The sequence below is a fragment of the Capra hircus genome, chromosome 4, assembly GCF_001704415.2.
Source record: "Capra hircus breed San Clemente chromosome 4, ASM170441v1, whole genome shotgun sequence".
Lineage (NCBI taxonomy): Eukaryota > Metazoa > Chordata > Mammalia > Artiodactyla > Bovidae > Capra > Capra hircus.
Genome location: NC_030811.1, coordinates 43,666,036 through 43,681,679, shown reverse-complemented (window position 1 = coordinate 43,681,679; position 15,644 = coordinate 43,666,036).

Here is a 15,644-nt window from a genome sequence, read left to right as displayed (position 1 = left end):
GTAGTGCATGACCCTGACCCACCCCTTTCAAGGGTGCACCTCCCCTCCCCTGCCCCTGCAGGGGTCTGCTAACTAGGCGCCCCCACAGTTGCCATCCTGTGTTCCTTGGTAGGCCACCCCATCTCTGTATCAAGCTTTCCGATGCCAGTTGGCACTAGTGGTAAAGAACCCACTTGCCAGTTCTGGAGACATAAGACACTTGGATTTGATCCCTGGATCGGGAAGATCTCCTGGAGGAGGGCATGGCAGCCCACTCCAGTACCCTTGCCTGGAGAATCTCATGGACAGAGGAGCCCGGTGGGCTACTGTCCATAGGGTTGCAAAGAGTTAGACAGGACTGAAGCAACTTAGCATGCACCAGTGCCAATCACCGTGTGGCTTCTCTCTCCTAATCCACCCCTGACCGAGGCAGTATTATCAAGATATTTATTCAGTAATTTTTCTTGTAATGGTTTTAAGAGCATGTTCTTCCGACAATAAAGGAGCCTCTTTTCTAAGTGCAGGTTTTGTGAGCAAATGCGATCAGAGAAACACGGCTCGGCTCCACACACCTTGTCTAGGAGCCAGCATGAGAGGAGCTGAAGTTTAGGGCAGGCGAATGAGAGATTAACCGGCAAAGCCTTGGGAGACTTGGCGGCAGAGATCTGTGTAGCGGGGCCGGGACGCGGGTGCTTGGCGCCCCCTGCCGGTAAAATATTGTCCCTCCATCCTTAGTAAAGCTCGGGGCCGGACACTTGCATGTAATGAGCCAGAGGGTCTGTCTAGGAAGGGGCCACAGGGAGATAACCCTCTGTGAGAATGGGACTCTGACCCTCCGCTGTTTCCCAGGGCCCAGGACTCAACTCTCTGTGTTGTTGTTGTTGGTATTGTAAAACACACACCACATAAAATCTACCACTGGGGAGGGAGGTGGGAGGGAGGGTTCAGGATTGGGAACTCATGTACACCCGTGGCGGACTCATGTTCATGTATGGCAAAACCAATACAATATTGTAAAGCAATTAGCCTCCAATTAAAATAAATAAATTTAAATTTAAAAAAAAAATCTACCACTCTAACCACTTTTCAATGCACCATTCAGGGGCAGTAAGCAAACTCACATGCTATGTAGCCATGACAAGCATCCATCTCTAGAACTTAATGCTGCCTCCATGAAACACTAGCTCCTCTTGCCCCCTCCCCCAGCCTCTGTCTCTATGAATCTGACCACCTCACAAGAGAATTCACAACCTTTGTCCTTCATGCCTGGCTTATTTCCCCTCACATAATGTTTTCAGGTTCATCCACATTGCAACAGGTGTCAGAATCCCTTCCTTTTTGAGGCTAAATAACATTCTGCTCTGTGTATACACACATTTCGTTTATCTCTTCATTGTCACCCATTTCCTCTTTAAGTGAACAAAACAAGTTAACTTTCATTTGATTTCATTTTTGTAAAACCTGTCAGAAAATGTTTTGAGGAAAACACACTTCAGAAGCTGAGAGCCACTGAAGAAGAGGGACCTTGTTCCTACCGCCTCAAGGAAGCTAATTCTGCCAGTGACATGACCAAACAAGGAAATGAGCCTCCCCTGCAGCCCAGGGCACCTGAACTGGACTTCTGACCTACAGAACTGTGAGACGATATGTGTGTGCTTTCAAGCTGCTGCATTTGTAGTCAATGTCGTGGCAGCCCCAGATAACCTATACAGAGCTAGATCCTATATGCTGCAACTAGGAGTTCACATGTTGCAAAAGATACAAATACAGAGCACCCTAGAACAGACACAGAGCTCACATCACCCTAAAACAAATACAGAGCCTACGTCACCGCTTGGGCTCCCCAGAGGAGATCCTGACACCAGGAGCCAGCGTGAACCCCACACAAGTAGTCACTGGGGAGGCACAGGGGAGTGGGGTGCACTTGAGATGGGAGAAGCAGGAGAGGGCGCAGGGGAGGTGGAGAACACCCAACCTCAGAGGAGTGTGAGCCCAGCCGAAAGGAGGGCGACCCCCCGGCAACACAGGGAATGTCTGCTTTACTCTGTGTGAGATCAGTCTGTTCTGCAGAGCTACTTAGCTGGTGCTTTCCACAGACCCCTCTGGCCAAGGGGAGAGCACAGCCATCAGCTACTGACGGGATCCCGGGAAGGATGGATGGAGTGTGAGAAAGTGAGGAGTCAAAGATGGCTGCCCAGGGACTTCCCTGGTGGGCCAGTGGTTAGGGCTCCAAGCTACCACTGCAGAGGGCACGGGTTCAGTCCCTGTTTGAAAGTGAAAGTGAAGTTGCTCAGTCGTGTCCAACTCTTTGCGACCCCATGGACTGTAGACTACCAGGCTCCTCCATCCGTGGGATTCTCCAGGCAAGAGTACTGGAGTGGGTTGCCATTTCCTTCTCCAGGAGATCTTCCCAACCCAGGGATCGAACCCGGGTCTCCCACATTGCAGGCAGATGCTTTACCATCTGAGCCACCAGGGAAGATGAAATTCCATATGTAGTGCAGTGCAGCCAAGAGATGTTTTAAAAGGAAGAACTTTACGTAAAAAATTCATCAGAGTATTATTAAAACTACAGAAAGATGTGGTTATATCTCTAGGCGAGGTTCATCTGGGTTATTGCAAGAAGACATATAGTATCAGATAATGTTTTTAATTTATTTTCCTGTGCCACGTCTCAGTTGTGGCATGCAGGTTCTTCCATCTTCACTGCAGCAGGCAGGATCTTTTGCAACATGTGAACTCTTAGCTGCAGCATATAGGATCTAGTTCCCTGGTCAGGGATCGAACCCAGCCCCCCTGCATTGGGAGCATGGAATCTTAGCCACTGACCACCAGGGAAGTCCCAGTAGCAGATAATTTTGACCACATAAAATTTTACATATTTCACAAGACAAAAGAATACCATAAAGTGGAAATAAAAACAATCTAATGAAAGGAAATATTTGCAACACAGAGAATTCATATCCAAAAGGTAAGAGGAATACCTAAAAATCAGTAGCAACTTGATGGAAAGTGGCTGGGCCCCAGAGTATGAACAAGCAGAGTACGAGAGGCAGTGAAATACAGATAACATAAACAACGGTCACCTTGCTAGTAGTTAGAGGCAAAAAATCAAAATGGAATTAAATCCCCAGGGTGCTGGCCAGGCTCAAGGGACTACCCGGAGCTCCGAAGAGAGACTGCATGGGGATGGATCATGCAGAAACCCAAAACAGAGCGCTCAGCCATGTGCCTTCAGGACTTCGACATTTAGAGGCTGAATTCAGGGCTTCCCAGGTGGCTCAGTGGTGAAGAATCTGCCTGCCAGTGTAGGAGATGCGGATTTGATCCCCTGAGGGAAATGGCAACCCCACTCCAGTACTCTTGCCTGGGAAATCCCATGGACAGAGGAGCCTGGCGAGCTACACTCCGTGGGGTCGCATAGAGTCAGACATGGTTAAGCAAGCAGGAGGTTAAGCCAGCGAGGCACCCAGAAGGGTTCACCAAGGATGGGAGGAAAACCAGAAGCACCTGGTGTCACAGCGGGCACCCAAAGACCACACATCACAAGGGCCAGGGATGCCACAGATGTGACCAGAACCTTGGCAGGAGTGGGTTCAGAGGCTGCCAGGTCTGTTCTGCGCTGAGCCTGGTGGGGAGAGCTGTGTGTGTCCTCTCTGGCAGGAAGGGGCCTCTGTTCCCATCTGGGTTTCTCTGTGCTATTGCTGGACACTTAGCATGCTGACTTCTTATTCTTAGAAACCACCATTTCCTTCACACTTAGCCTCTTGGCCATTCTCCAGGTCTGCCCCCCTGACCTGATGTGCTCTGTCTCCACCTGGCTCAGCCCCCAATTTCATCCACCAAGATCCAGCTCCAGAGTTACCTTCTCTGAGCATCCATCCCTGGCTCCTTCCTTAACACCCCCACTTCTGGGCTCAGGATGCTCTGCGGGCACAGCTGTCTCATCTGGTGTCCCCAAGCGACTCCCTCCCCACTTAGGGAAATGCATTTTGCCATCGAGTGCCTGGAACAGACAGTGTTTGCTGAACTTAATGAAACTCCCAGGCGGCATGACCCGTGGAGAACACGAGTCTGCAGAGAGACAGAGCCCAAATGCCAGTCTTTCCTCAGGTCTCGCTGCGTACTTCCCACCTCTGTGAGATGCATGGTTTCTTCTCTTGCTGTGCAAACAGCTTTTTAAATTTTTAATTAATGTAAAATAGTAGAACATGGAAGATGTCAAAAATTTTTTTAATTTGTTATCATCATTCTGAGTGTATGCTAAGTCACTTCAGTCGTGTCTAACTCATTGCGACCCATGGGCCGGTTCCCTGGGATGTACCCAACAGATTCCTCTGTCAACAGGATTCTCCCAGCAAGAATACTAGAGTGAGTTGCCATGCCCTCCTCCAGGGGGTCTTCCCCACCCAGGGATCAAACCCGCATCTCCTGCATTTCCTGCATTGGCAGGTGGGTTCTTTACCACTAGCACCGCCTGCCAAGCAGCAATTGTAAAACGCTTTTTAAAAGTTAAAGAGTGACGTCAGAAACATGACCGAGTGAAAAACTACCTTTGTCCTTCCCCTTCAGTCTACATCCAATAAAACATCTACGACTCAACAAAGGTTCCTCCGCCCAAGACAAGAGGACAGAGAAAATTCCACACAACAGAACATCTAAAGGTGGGTGGACTGGAATAGGGGAGACAGACCTGTGGAAACAGTGGAGTGGGTGTGCGCAGTCCCAGCCTTCTGACCACAGCAGCTGAGCCCACAGGCACAGACAACCCACGAGCAGCCACACTCACAACTCAGGTCTCCAGTGGCACTTGCGCCTGTGCCCACAGGTAACTGGGCAGCAGCGAGCGGCAGTGGGCCTGGGGCACCATCCTTCCAGATTCCAAGGGGCCCACGCACCCTCCTATCTGCAGTAGTGGAGTCCGGGAACCTAACACCACCACACACAGGAGAGGTGCCTGTGGACGCCGGCTCCCCTTTAGACATCCCACCCACCCACAGTGGAGCCTGTGTCTCAAGGGATCCCAGATGCAAGCAAAGAGCCATACCACCCTAGCGATGACAGAAGCTCTGGCAGAAGCAAGGCAGCAATGACCCCAGAGACACAAGAAGCAACAATAAAGGCACAGAGGTGGACTTCATAGAGGGATGGTGAAGTTGGAAAGTGCGCTGAAATAGAAGCAGCTCGGCTAAGAGAAACCAAAAACACATGAGATAGCGCCACCTACCGGAAAACAAACTAAAGGACTCGTAACTCCTGAAAGTGGTGGAAAGGGTCCCACTGGCTGCGAGGAAGGCTGAGGACAGAGCTCCCACCTAGGGGCATGAGACTGTGAAGGAAACTCTGACCCAGCTGACCCCACAGGACCAGTGGGGACACTATGCCCTTGGCCCATCATGTGACTGATGCTCCGGGAGATCACAGCTGGGCCTCAGTTTCCCCATCCATCCAAGCACACAGGAGATGTGCGGAGAGAAAAGGCCTGAAGGTCTTGGAAGAAGATGGGCTGAGGCCAGGCTAGTGGTGCCAGTGAACACTCCCAGGGCCCCAGAAACCCCCCACGACCCTGCCTTGGGGCAGGTGAGCCCAGGGAACATGGTTCCTGGAAACTTCTGGTTTCTCTGTCCGGCCTAGCACCTGCCTGAAGGCCTGGCCTGCCAACACCTCCTGCTTCTCCCCCTGGCCCCCAACCCCTCCTGGCCTGGCCTCCCCGGCCGCCAGCAGATAGAGCAAGCCTCCACTTCCCCTCCAGGTGAGAAGCGCAGTCCCAATCCCATGGCTGCTGGGTAAAGGGTTCTCTTAGAAGCTGAGGAAATGTGTTGATGGTGGTGGCCTGCTAGTAAAGTGACCTGGTTCCCCGCCACTGACCACAATGCCTTCCAGAAGCCTTGAGGGCATGGGAGTGCTCTGGGTAAAGTGACCACACCACGCCTGCAGCCCAGCCCCAGGGACACAAGATTGTCTTCGGGGGAAGGGGTGGTGGACAGTCTGTGTATATATGGGAGGATGTGGTGCTTACATACACAGGTGCTTACAGAGGGAAAAACAATGAAGGTGAACCAAGACGTTAACCGGGAGGCACTGGGGCACAGATCACTTGCGATTTTCTTTCTTCTTTATGCTTTTCTGAATTGTCCAAGTTTTCTACAACATGTATCTGTTATTTTTCCAATTTAAAATTTTTACATCAGCTTCTAAATCATCTCAGTTGAAATCTGTAGACAGTTTTTCAGATTCAGAGGCACCTTCGTTACCTTAGCACATCATGTAACCCTCACGCCTATGCCTATCCATGAGGAGAGACAGTGTCATTGTCTCCGTCTCATAGATGGGAAAACTGAGGAGCATGTGAAGGGGAACAACCTCTCTGAGGTCACACAGCTAATGAGACCAGAGCCTGACTCCCAAGGACAGACTCCTCCCATGATGGGTTTGCCTGGGGGGCTTAAATCCTGGGCCTTCAAATCTTAGCCAAGACTACTTTGTGTTGATTAAAAAAGACATTCTGAGATGTGATCTGCTAACATCCCTCACCACCCCAAAAGTCCCAACCTAGACCATGAAGATAAGAGGAGGTCAAGGACAGGAATATCTGCTAATGTGCTATGAAGTGGGCATCAAATGCTTTCACAACAAGCCAGTCCCCTAGGTATCATCCTCATGCCAAGGCACAGGTGAGAAAACAGTATATAGTTCAAGGTCACTAGGGCTGCACCAATCCACTCAAACATTCAAACCTCCCTTTCAGCCATTCATAGGAAGGCCATTCAAACCACACTCTGTGTTTGGACTTCACCAGCCCTCCAGGCTGTATGGGAAGAGTTTCAGATGGGGGCAGGGCGGGGGTGATGATAGGATCGTGTGAAAGCCCAGCTCGTGGGGAAGATCAGCAACTCCCTGGAAAGGGGAGCCCTGCTGCAGCCCTCTCCTACACTCACGTGTCCTCGAAGCTCCTCTAGAATAAAGGACGCTGTCCCAGATGCTGGGACACATGATCAGTGAGACAGAAGGGAGCCTGACCACAGGAGGCTTACACTGAGGAGGAGCAGAAAGTGAACGGAACAACCAACAAATAGCTAAGATCATCTCTAATCAGACGAGTGTGGTCAGGCAGTCATCAGAAGCCCAGCACAGTGAGAGCCTTCCCAGGGCAGCAGCCTGGAAGATGGGCAGAAGCAGGGGTGAAGGCTTCGGAGGGCAGAAGGGAAGAGGCAGTGCTGGCTCCAGGCTTCAAGCTCTGGGAGTGGGGAGGGGTGCTGTTCCCCAACAGAAGAGATTCGGGCACCCAGGAGGCCTGAGAAGCCAGCAACTCGCCTCTGCCCATCCCAGGAGAGGCTGCCGTACCTGCGAGGCAGTAGGGTTGAGGGTCAGGTGGACATGTGACCCCAAAAAAGGCAGAGCAGTAGGAGCAGGGTGGAGGGCAAGTGGCCCACCAGGAGGTGCTGGCGGGGCTAGGGAGACTGGAGGAGTTAGGGCTGAGGAGAGAAGGGAAGGGAAGGGGGACGGAGGGGGATCCAGGGGCGTGTTTTCACAGGAGGCCAGACTTGGCTGAGAGGGTGAGACCACAGCAGCCAGGGACAGAGGGAGAAAAACATGGAACGAGGCCTTCCAGCCCACAGAGGCCACTAATCCCACCCAAAAGGGGACGCGACAGACTCCCAAACCCTTAGGAGAATATAGTGTGCATGCAAGTGTCCCCAGGGAATGAAATAACGCCATTTGTAACAATCTGAATGGACCTAGAGATTACCGCATTAAGTGGATTAAATCAAAGACAAATATCACATGATATCATTATTTGTGGAATTCAAACAAACAGCACAAGTGAGCTATTTACAAAGCAGAAATTAGACTCACAGACACTGAAAGCAAACTTAGGGTCACCAAAGTGGATAGTTCTGCTGCTGCTGCTGCTAAGTCACCTCAGTCGTGTCTGACTCTGTGTGACCCCACAGACGGCAGCCCACCAGGCTCCCCCGTCCCTGGGATTCTCCTGAGGGGAGATAAATCAGGAGTTTGGAATTAACATATACACACTACTATATATAAAAAAGATAAACAAGGACCTACTATATAACACAGGAAAGTATACTCAATATCTTGTAATAATCTATAAAGGAAATGAATCTTAAAAATAATATGGATGTGAGTATAAATGAATCACTTTCCTCTACACTTAAAACTAACAAGTTCTGGGGAGGCAGTTCTCCAATAGAAGAAATTCAGAAACCTAGCAGCTCTGGGTGCCTTAGTCAGTTAAGTTCAGTCGTGTCCGACTCTTTGAGACCCCATGGACTGCAGCACACCAGGCCTCCCTGTCCATCACCAACTCCCAGAGTGTACTCAAACTCATGTCCAAGGAGTCCATGATGCCATCCAACCATCTCATCCTCTATCATCCCTTTCTCCCGCCTTCAATCTTTCCCAGCATCAGGGTCATTTCAAATGAGTCAGTTCTTTGCATCAGGTGACAAAATTATTGGAATTTCAGCTTCAGCATCAGGCCTTCCAATGATTATTCAGGACTGATTTCCTTTAGGATGGACTGGTTGGATCTCCTTGCAATCCAAGGGACTCTCAAGAGTCTTCTCCAACACCACAGTTCAAAAGCATCAATTCTTCAGTGCTCAGCTTTCTTTATAGTCCAAATCTCACATCCATACATGACTACTGGAAAAACCATAGCTTTGACTAGACGGACGTTTGTTAGCAAAGTAATGTCTGTGCTTTTTAATATGCTGTCTAGGTTGGTCATAACTTTTCTTCCAAGGAGCAAGTGTCTTTTAATTTCAAAGCTGCAGTCACCATCTGTAGTGATTTTGGAGCCCAAAAAAATAAAGTCTGTCACTGTTTCCATTGTTTCCCCATCTATCTGCCATGAAGTGATGGGACCGGATGCCATGATCTTAGTTTTCTGAATGTTAAGTTTTAAGCCAACTTTTTCACTTTCCTCTCCTGGGTGCCTTACAACACTGTAAATTAATTATACTTCAGTTTTTGAAAATGTTTTCTTAAAAGTGTCTCCAGGTTTTCTAACGTCATACTCAGTGGAATACTTGATAAGACACGGAGCCTGCATGAAGGCAGGGAGATGCGTGTGTCCTCCATGCCTGGCCACCCCGCATGCACACGGCATTCATGATGTCCCACAGGACCCCAGATGGAGGTGAGAGGCCACCCTGGGTCCTGGGAGACCTCAGATGCTGAGAGAGGGCAGGGGCTTCTAAGAAACCCAAGAGACCAAGGAAGACCACCTTCTCTTTCTAATTAGCTTCTTCCCCACAGGACCCAGCAATTACTCAGAAAATGATGGCGGAGGAAAGGGAGAGGCGGAAGGAGCTACTTCTCCTTCAGACTGGCAGACTCCCAGTCAGCCAGGTGGAGTGCGGGCAGACTGTGAAAATATGCAGCGAAATAATGAATACTCACAGCAGTGCCACTCACAACGGCCAAAAAGCAGAAACAGCCCAAGCATCCTTTGGTGGGGTGAAAGGTTATACAAAATGTGGTCCATCCACATAGGGGAATAGCATTTAGCCATAAAAAGGAAGAAAGCACTGACACATACTACAGTGTGGGTGCATCTGGACGATCTCTTGCTCATTGAAAGAGGCCAGACACAAAAGGACACATAGTATGTGATTCCATCTACACTCAGTCAGTTCAGTTCAGTTCAGTTGCTCAGTCACGTCCGACTCTTTGCGACCCCATGAATCACAGCACGCCAGGCCTTCCTGTCCATCACCAACTCCCGGAGTTCACTCAGACTCATGTCCATCGAGTCAGTGATGCCATCCAGCCATCTCATCCTCTGTCGTCCCCTTCTGCTCCTGCCCCCAATCCCTCCCAGCATCAGAGTCTTTTCCAATGAGTCAACTCTTCACATGAGGTGGCCAAAGTACTGGAGTTTCAGCCTCAGCATCATTCCTTCCAAAGAAATCCCAGGGTTGATCTCCTTCAGAATGGTCTGGTTGAATCTCCTTGCAGTCCAAGGGACTCTCAAGAGTCTTCTCTAACACCACAGTTCAAAAGCATCAATTCTTCGGCGCTCAGCCTTAATCCACAGAGATAGAAAGTAGATTGGTGGTTGCCAGTTGCTGGGTTTGGGGGAGGAGAGATAGGAAATAACTGCTAGTGAGTACAGTGTTTCTTTTAGGAATAATGAAATGTTCTAGAATTAAAGAATTGGTTGCAAAACTCTGTTAATACATAAAAACCACTTAAAAGCGTGAATTGTATCACATGGGAAGTAAATCTCAGTGAAAAATAAAAATGGGTCTTCCCTGGTGGCTCAGACAGAAAAGAATCTGCCAGCAATGCAGGAGACCCGGGTTAGATCCCTAGGTCAGGATGATCCCCTGGAGAAGGGAAAATCTTCCCACTCCAGTATTCTTGCCTGGAGAATTCCATTGACAGAGGAGCCTGGCAGGCTACATTCCATGGGGTTGCAGAGTTGGACATGACTGAGCAACTAACACAAAAAAAAATAAAATAAAAATAAGATAAAAACAGAGAATTTATATTTTTATAAAAATAAAAAAAAATTGATCCTCACTAGTATAAAAATATACATAGAAATGAGTGGCCATAGAAGCAAACCAGACCTCCAGCAGCGTCTGGCCTCCTGCCTCCGGGCGTGGTCAGGACCATCATGAGTTACAGTGGTTTTGTGGATGGAGAGTCTAGTCCGACAAAAGCAGTCAACCAGTTCATTGTGTCAGGAAAATAATAGTGCTTCCAAGGAAATGGATTCCTCAGAACAAGAGTGAATCTGAAAATAAAAGGAAAAAAAAAAAGTGAAGACAAAGCAGCTGAGTGAGTTTTGTGCAGAATGAAATACACGTGCCCATCCCAGCCAGGGACATGAAGGGTGTGATTCTGATGATTCCACATAAGAGCCAAATGCTCTTGTGTTCACATTTAAACTGGCATTGCACAATATAAACAGGAGTGGTAATATTCACACTAATAATATAAACATTTAATTTTTATTTAACTGGAGTAACATTTTTTTTTTCACCCACCCACCTACCATCCCACTCCATCCCTCACCATCGCCGCCTCTCTTAATGCCTGGAGTAACATTTTTAAGATTTGTTTGACCACCTGGGGTCTTGGCAGCAGCATGCAGATCTTTTTGCTGTGTGTGGACTCTAGCTGTGGTGCATGGGCTCAGTAGCTCAACTAAGCTCACCTGCTGAGTTGCTCCAAGGCATGTGGGATCCTAGTTCCTGGACCAGAGATAGAACCTGTGTCCCCTGCATTGCAAGGCAGATTCTTAACCACTGGACCACCAAGGAAACCCCTAGAGCGACAATTTTTAAAAACAAAAGAAAGACATGGAAAAGAAGAAAACCTTCCCTTGTGGTTCACCTGGTAAAGAATCCACCTGCAATGCAGGGGACCTGGGTTCAATCTCAGGATTGGGAAGATCTCCTGGAGAAGAGAAAGGCTACCCACTCCAGGATTCTGGCCTGGAGAATTCCATGGCTGTATAGTCCATGGGGTCACAAAGAGTTAGACACGACTGAGCGACTTTCACTTTGTGTTTAGTATCTTTACCGACATTTTTTTCTCATTTGTTGAACAAATCACCCCACACAGCACGTGGCCAGTCCTATGGTCAGGGAGGAAGGCACCAGGCCTTGTAAACCTATGACTGCAGGTCTCATAGACTGTCCCAGGGAGTCAGAGTCTGGCGACTCAGTAGTGAGAACATGGCCCCGTGGCCTGAGTTCCTGGTGTCGTCAGCCTGGCCTCAGACCCAGCACCTGAGCAAGGAGGAGCCTGAATCCCCCCAGCCGTGGTGTAGAGGGAGGGATAGAGAATGGGGAGAGGGAGGCCAGCAAGGCCAGGCATCGAGTGGCCCTGGCCTGACCACCCCTCACTTCTCTGAACCTCAGAGCCCCCTCTGACCTGTGTACTGCATTCTTCTCAGGCTGCAGGAGGGAAACAGCTGAAAGGGAAACATTTTGTGAGCTGCCAGAGTGGAGAGGCACCAGGAGGTAGCAAATCACCAGTGGCCAGGACCTCAGACCCCCATCCCCGAAGACTGGCACTGGTCACTGCAGGAAGGCCCTGGGCGGAGGTCCAAGAACCCTGCTGAGGGGTCATAGCGGCCAAGACAGTGCTACACAAGGCCCGGGGCAGGGAGAGCCATGCTCGTCGAAGTGGCAGCGTGTCCTGGGCTAGAACATCTGGAAATGTGAGCACCCAGGAAGCATTGAGGGGCTCTGTGTTAAAGGTCAAGAGGCCATGGGCCAGGCAAAGGAGTGCAGCCTGGACCAGGGGTGGGCACTGACCATCAGCACATGTGGTCACGCCAAGGTCACCTTTCCTGTCCAGGCCCTCAGGGCAGAAGGATGGAGGAAGTTTCCCCAGAGAAGGAGGGGCACGTCACCTGGGTGTTCATCCCACCCCACCCAGGCCCCGCTCTCAGGGCACAGGAGGGGCCCTTCTGGGAAGAGGCCTCCCCGGTGTCCACCCTGTGAGGAAACAGCCCCAACACTGAACTTGCTCCTCCCTTTCTCGGATCCCCAACATTCTCCTCACAGAGCATGTAGCCTATAAACACAAGGTCATATTTCTTCCTTCTGTCTGTCCTTCTTGCTGTAGAACATTCAGGAAAAGACAAAAAGACACCATGGGAGAAAGACAACGCCCTCCCAGATAATCCCACCCCTGGGCTCCTTCTCCTCTCTTACCTGTGGACCACGTACTGAACTGGACCGGTCACTCCCTGTCCCTGAAGGGCCCCTCTGTGACCACGGGAAACACCACCATGTTGGGTCACGGTGGATATTTCTTCCTCCTTCTGCCCTTCATTTCCTTAGTTCTCACAGCAAGCGTGCGTTACTTTCAAAGTGGAAAAAAAAAATCGTACACCATATTAGGAATTCTTTTTTTATTTACAAACGTGGCCTAAGGCAGCAACTGCCCAGCCTAAGGTCTGTCCAAACCGGAAGCCCCTCGGCCCCACTAGGCCAGCGCAGCCCCGCCATGGTCCTCCCCCCGCCACACCTTTTAAAGATGCCCCAGGCCCACAAGCCACCACCTGCCCCCTGCCTACCACCCACCACCATGCAGTGTCTTGCCACCCTGGCCCTGACCCTACTCGCCCTGGAGGCCTCCCTCGCCCTGGCCCCTGCCCTCAGCTTGCAGGTAGGCCCAGGAGGGTCATCCTGATCCCTCCACTGCAGGTGTGCCCCTGAAACACTTCCAGGCCTGGCAGTTTGGTGATTGAGACCAGAGGAAAGAACAGGGAAGGCTATCCTGTGGAGGGCCAGTAACTATGGAAGAACAGGGTGCTGCCCAGAAATGTCCACGAGCTGGAGGCCTAGAACTGCAGGGCCGAGGCCATGTCCTGGGGCAAAATGTGACTGGGCACTTAACTGGGCATGGAGAGAGCCTGTCCTGGCCCCTCAGAGGCTTAACTCTACCCCCTGCAGTGGGCCTGCAGCCTTGTTTCCTAATTTTCACAGCTGACTGACACTTTTGTCAGGCGGATCATATTTCTGGCAGTTTTTTCTTTCCTAGAAGCAGAGCATTGGGGTGCTGGAGACTGGGCTCCCCATGGTTTTTGTCTTTGCCCCACCTTGCTTTTTCGCTGAGGAGCCAAGGGGAGATGGGAAGAGGGACCCAGCCACTCCATCCCCCACCCCCGGCCCACCCTGTGTGCAGGACAGGCTTTGTGCCCAGAGCTCAGCTCCTCGGAGAAAGAGTCCTGCACTGCTTCCTGTGTCAACGATGAGAGCTGTCCCCAGGGAACCAAGGGCTGTACCAAGTGTCCCTGCAGCCGGTCCTGTGTGGTCCCCCTCATGGGTAAGGCCTCCGACCCTGCGCCCCAGCAGAGCCCCATAAACTGGAGGAAGGGAGGGCCCAGCTTTGTCAAGGGTCCCCTCAGCCCTGCACTCCACACCCTTCTCTCAGTGAACCCCCCAGCAGCCCCGTGAACTCAGCCCGGCCATAACAGGGCTTCACCAGCTGGACTGAGCTGAGGCCCAGCTGAGGCTCCGCCTCCTCCTCCCAGCATCATCAGGGCCCTGCCCGGTGCTGTCTCCCTCCTAGCCTGGGCCCTGAGGCTCCAGGCCAACAAGGGGGTGTGTGGTGGGGTGGGGAGGGTGTCTTCCGGTGACCAGCAGCTGAGCAGACCCAGCGAGCCAGTGGGCAGTGACCCCTGGCCCATCTCTCCGCCAGCACCTGTCCTGAAGGCTGGCCACTGCCCCTGAGTGCAGGCCCCATTGGCCCCAAAGCTCTGCTTGGAGAGAAGTGAGTGTTCCAGGGATGACCAATGTAGGGACAACCTGAAGTGCTGCTTCAGCTCGTGTGCCATGAGGTGTATGGTCCCCACCACAGGTGAGCATCCTGAGACACCACCCTGAAGCTGGTGGGCTTGGCTTCTCCCTTTGCCTCCTCTGACCTGGGGGCCTCCACAGGGCCCCAAGAGGAGTACGATACATAAGAGGGCGGGGGCTCAGATGGCAGCAACCAGGGTTGCCCCAGCTGCTGCTGTTGCTAAGTCGCGTCAGTCGTGTCCGACTCTGTGCGATCCGATAGACAGCAGCCCACCAGGCTCCCCCATCCCTGGGATTCTCCAGGCAAGAACACTGGAGTGGGTTGCCATTTCCTTCTCCAATGCATGAAAGTGAAAGATGAAAGTGAAGTCGCTCAGTCGTGTCTGACTCTTAGTGACCCCATGGACTGCAGCCTACCAGACTCCTCATCCATGGGATTTTCCAGGCAAGAGTACTGGAGTGGGGTGACATTGCCTTCTCTGTGCACCAGCTGCAGGTTTCTGCAAAGCCTTCATGCCAGTGGGTTACACAGTGGGTCTCAGACCAGCCAAGGGGGCTCAGAGGAACCGAGAGACATGCCTGGTGGTGCATGGTCCAGCTAGGCCCGCCAGCAATGTCTGTGCCTATGCCACTTAGTCTGGAAAGGAGCTCTGCGTTAGGAGTCGAGAGACATGGTTCCCAAATAACAGTCCCTATCAGCTGTGAGCTGCCTGCCTGCCCATGGGCGATGGTGAGGGTCTGGGATGGTGGGTGTGGAGGGCTCACTGGCCTACCCATAGCATCCTTCCCTCCCCTGCCCCCACCGTGGCTGTGTTCCTCCTCCTCTGAGGCCTTCGTGTCCCCTGCAGAGGACCCTCCACAGTGAGGGACAGGTCTGACAGCCCCTGGCTGCCAGGAGTGACAGTCCAAGTCCGCTCAACTGGAACCTTCTCTCTCGGATCCAGACAGCTCAAGATGCCTCCTACCTGCTGCTAATAAAACCCACACTCAGCCTCATGTCTCCCCATCCTCTGTCTGTCCTTGGCACCTGCTGGGAGGGACGAAGCACACAGGCCTTGCCTCCGGGAGCTCCCCAGCAGGCCTGCCTGGAAGCTCCTGGAAACAAGCAGTTCCACCTGGTGATGAGTGTGTGTGGAAGCAGAGCCAGGAGCTGGGAGCTGGGGCTCTGGGCTGGGAAGGACCTGTCCACCAGGCTCTTGGTCTGACCCCTTGCGGAAGTGTTTCTGGGCTCGGGTTGGAGAACAGGAACAGAGCTTGCACGGAGGGCTTGGGGTGTAGAGGTCACCAAATTTCACTAGCCTTGAGTTGCTCAGGGGGCACATGGAGGGCAAAGGGTTACAGGCCATTCCCCAGGCAGCCTGGGCTTGGGGG